This window comes from Arachis ipaensis, chromosome B10 (assembly GCF_000816755.2).
Source record: "Arachis ipaensis cultivar K30076 chromosome B10, Araip1.1, whole genome shotgun sequence".
In the NCBI taxonomy this organism is placed as follows: Eukaryota; Viridiplantae; Streptophyta; class Magnoliopsida; order Fabales; family Fabaceae; genus Arachis; species Arachis ipaensis.
The window spans coordinates 16920066-16925362 of NC_029794.2; positions in this window are offsets into that span (position 1 = coordinate 16920066).

The following is a 5297-nucleotide window of genomic DNA, read 5'->3' on the forward strand; positions in this document are numbered from 1 at the left end:
AATATTCATGATAAATAATTATTTCCAGATATATCAAGAGCATTGAATTCAAGATGAGAGAGCTTCAACATAATAAAAATTTGTTATCTGAAGTCTTCCTAAAATATCGTTAGAGCTTCGTGCTGATAACGTGTTGTAAAATAAATAAGGAAAAAGTAATAAAATAAAAGTATAAATAGAAAATATTATTATTAGTATTTATCAATATTATTATATTACTATAAAGATAATATATTAATATTATATTAGTAATATGTGAAGAGAGAAAGTAAAGAAGTGTTTTATATTGTAGTGTATATAAGAAAGAGAGAGAGAAAGTATTTATTTTTTATTATTGCTGTGTGTATTTCTTTTGTCCCGTACATGTTTTTATAGGCATACAAGATTTTACTTTTCAAATTTCATTAATATTGTTTCGTCTATAACTTGCTTCTTTCAATATGGGAAAACTGAGCCGCCCATATTAATGGTCATCCACATCATATACTTATCTTAACACTCCGTCTTAGATAACCATTTAGGATTATACCTCGTTAAAACCTTACCAAAGAAAAATCCAGTGGAAAAAAACCTTAGTGAAGGAAAAATAGTATAATATCCTTTGTGATAGGGACTGCCTCATTAAAAACCTTGTCAAGAAAAATCCAATGAGAAAAAATCTGACCAAGGAAAAAAGAGTACAGTCTCCCCTTCTTGTCGACATCATTTAATGTCTCGAAATCGACGCATCCCAATCTCATGTACCAATCTTTCAAAGGAGGATTTTGGGAGTGACTTTGTGAATAAATCTGCCAGATTGTCACTTGAGCGGATCTGTTGGACATCAATTGTCCATTGATTTTAAAGATCATTAGTGAAGAAGAATTTGGGAGAAATATGCTTTGTTATATCACCTTTGATGTATCCGCCTTTAAGTTGAGCAATGCATGCTGTATTATCTTCAAATAGGACAGTTGGAGCTATCTTATGATCAATCAGTCCACATGATGACAAGATATATTGGATCAAACTCTTGAGCCAAAAACACTCGCGACTTGCTTCATGTATCGCTAGTATTTCAGCATGATTAGAGGAGGTTGCTGCTATCATCTGTTTCGTGGACCTCCATGATATAGCTGTACCACCATATGTGAACAGGTATCCTGTTTGAGATCTCCCTTTGTGTGGATTAGACAAGTATCCAACATCTGCATAGCCAACTAGTTGTGACTTGGATCCATAGGGATAAAACAATCCCATATCAACCGTTCCATGAAGATATCGAAAGATTTGTTTGATTCCACTCCAATATCTTCTGGTTGGAGAGGAACTATATCTTGCTAGTAAATTCATAGCAAATGATATATCGGGTCGTGTATTATTAGCAAGATACATTAGCGCTCCAATGACACTAAGATATGGTACTTCAGGATCAAGGATATCTTCATTTTCTTCTTTAGGACGGAATTGATCCTTTTCCACATCCAAAGATCTTACGATCATTGGTGTACTCAAGGGATGTGATTTATCCATATAAAATCTTTTCAAGATCTTCTCTGTGTATGTTGTTTGATGAATAAAGATCCCACTTTTTATATGTTTGATCTGCAGGTCAAGACAAAATTTAGTCATTCCAAGATCTTTCATCTTAAACTCTTCTTTTAGAGTTTTTATAATTGTTGGAATCTCTTCAAGAGTTCCAATAATATTTAAATCATCATCATACACAGCAATTATAATGAATTCAGATATAGTTTTCTTTATGAAAATACATGGGCAGATACCATCATTCTTGAATCCATTTTTGGCCAGATACTCAATAAGACGATTATACCACATTCGTCCAGATTGCTTTAACTGAGTATAACCCCTGCGAATATTCATTGGATAGTTTAGACATCTTTAGTCCTTCAGGAACTTTCATATAGATATCCCGATCTAATGAGCTGTATAAGTAGGCTGTTACCACATCCATTAAATGCATATGTAGTTTATGATATGCGGATAGACTGACCAAATAATGCAATGTTATTGTATCCACTACAGGGGAATATGTTTCCTCATAATCTATACAGGACCTTTGTAAAAAATCTTGTGCCACAAGTCGGGCTTTGTAGTGCACAACTTCATTTTTCTCATTTCGTTTTCTCACAAATACCCATCGGTATCCAACAGGTTTTACATCTTCAGGTGTACGGACTATAGGTCCAAAGACTTCACATTTTGCAAGCGAGTCTAATTCAGCCTTCATGGCTTCTTCCCATTTTGGCCAATCATTTTTTTGTCGACATTCTTCGACTGATCTTTGCTCAAGATCCTTACTTTCATGCATGATATTTAATGCCACGTTATATGCAAATATTTCATTGACAATTGTCTTATTTCGATCCCATTTCTCTTCTGTAAAGACATAATTTATCGAGATCTCGTCATTTTTACAATTTTCAGGTACCTGAACGTCTTCTGGCGTTAAAATTATATTAGAATTTTGGACAACTGCAGGTGTCTTTACTATGTCTTTTTCAATAGGAATAGTATTTACCTCTTTTCTCTTTCGAGGATTTTTGTCTTTGGAACTGACATGCCTGCCACGCTTCTGGCGTGTATTTGTTTGGTGGCAATTTGTCCAACTGGGACATCAATTCGAATTGGAGAATTTTCCGCTGGTATATAAGATTTGGTTATCCTCTTTGTATCAGAAAATACATCAGGCAATTCATTTGCTATTCTTTGCAAATGTATAATCTTTTGAACTTCCAGGTCACATTGCCCTGATCGAGGGATTTGTATCTCAAGATACCTCACTATAGAGGGAGAATCATATCCAACATATATCCCCAATTTTCTTTGAGGTCCCATTTTGGTGCGATTAGGTGGTGCAATGGGAACATGTATCGCACATCTGAATATTCTTAAATGGGAAACATTTGGCTGCTGGCCAAAAGCTAATTGCATAGGAGAGAACTGATGGTAACTCGTTGGCCTCAAACGAATAAGTGGCGCGGCATGTAAAATAGCATGCCCTCAAACCGAGGTTGGGAGATTTGTTCTCATAAGTAAGGGTCTAGCAATTAATTGGAGGCGTTTAATAAGTGATTCTGCTAACCCATTTTGTGTATGAACATAAGCTATTAGATGTTCAACACTTATTCCATTAGCCATACAATAAGCATCAAAGGCTTGGAAAGTAAATTCACCAGCATTATCAAGACGGATTGCTTTGATTGGATTTTCTGAAAACTGTGCTTTTAATCGAATAATTTGAGCAAGTAATCTCGCAAACGGCAGGTTGTGAGAAGACAATAAGCACACATGTGACCATCTCGAAGATGCGTCTATTAGGACCATAAAATATCTAAAAGATCCACATGGTGGATGAATAATAGTATTAACATATTCTTCTTTTGGTATAAGATAGGTAAAATATATATTAATTTTAAGAATAGTGTGCAAACTTGCACTATTCGCAAGGCATACATCCTCATTATATGTCCTTACCATTTTTTTCAAAGACAAATAATAATAATAAAATGAGTAGAAATACAAATTCAATAATTTTGAAATTCATAAATAATATATTTAAAATTCAGATGCATAAAAATAAAACTTAACAAAAAGTTTATTATTTATTTACATGAATACTTAACAAACTCACATATTAAACAATTCTATCATTGATCAAATAGCCAATATTTCCTTCAGGATCCTCAATTGATTTATTTTACCCATTATTTTTTTCTTTATCCCACTTCTGGTGAGATCCTTTCTTGTGAATATAATTCTTTTTCCTTCCATAACTTTTCTTATTACCAAAACCTTGCCATTTACCTTTTCATGGATAATGATTTGTCGCACTTGCCTCAGAAAATGGGGCGGCGCCAGTTGGGCGCACTTCATGATTCCTTAAAAGTAATTCATTGTTGCGTTCAGCAACAAGAAGGTAAGAAATTAACTCATAATACTTTTTAAATCCTTTTTCTCGATACTGCTGCTGCAGGAGCACATTCGAGGCATAGAAGGTCAAAAAAGTTTTCTCTAACATATCGGGTTTGAGGAAGTATCACTGTCTGTTGATGATTATACCTTTCTTCAAGGTCTTTTCACAGATCTGCAGGATCTTTTAATGTGAGATATTCGTTTTTCAATCCTTCGTCAAGACGACGATGAAGAAAAATCATGGCATTGGCCTTATCCTTTTGGGATACATTATTGTCAGCCTTAATGGTATTTCTAATATCTATTGAATTAAGATTGATTTCAGCATCTAGTATTCATGATAAATAGTTGTTTCCAGATACATTAAGAGCATTAAATTCAAGATGAGAGAGTTTCGACATAATAAAAATTTGTTACCTTAGTCTTTCTAAAAATTTGATCAAAGTCTCGTACTGATAACGTGTTGTAAAATAAATAAGAAAGAGGTAATAAAATAAAGTATAAATAAAAAAACACTACTATCAGTATTTACTAATACTATTATACTACTATAAAGATAATATATTAATATTATATTAGTAATATGTGAAGAAAAAAAATAAATAAGTACTTTATATTATAGTATATATAAAAAAGAGAGAGAGAAAATATTTACTTTATATTATTATTGTGTGTATTCTTTTTGTCCCATACATATTTTTATAAACATACAAAATTTTACTTTTTAAACTTCATTAATATTGTTTTGTCTATAACTTACTTCTTTTAATATGAGAAAATTGAGACACCCATATATACTTACCTTAACAAAAACCTCAAACAAAAATACAAAATTATACCAAAAATTAAGAAAAAGATCAAATAAATTATCTTTTTTTCATACCAACAAACAGACCCATAATTCAAACAAGAATACAGAAAATTGAATAACTATTTTTTTTTGTTATAACAATAAGACGGTGACTTAGAGAGAGTGAGATAAGATTGGAATTGAGGTAGGGAGGCAGTGAGCCGAAACGGGAGAAGGGATTTAGGATTTGTTTGCTAGATATAGGTTATAGTTTAACTATATATAATTTTTATTTATTTATTTATTTATTATTTAACATTGGAAGGAATCCGTGTGAGATGGTTTTTGAGTTGGGCTTGAAAACTGAATGGAAAGAATAAGATTGTGACGTATATCGACGAAGTGAAAACGTAGGCCCCGCACCCTGTTTACTTGAGGCGGTTGCTGTATTGGCGGATTCTTCCTTTGCATCATTCACAGTTTGTAGATAAGTCCCCAATCCGACGTTGTTCTTCTCCTTTTTCATTATACACACGCTTCACACGCATCTCACTCTTTAAATCATATTTTTCTCACTCTTCATTTTCAAGCT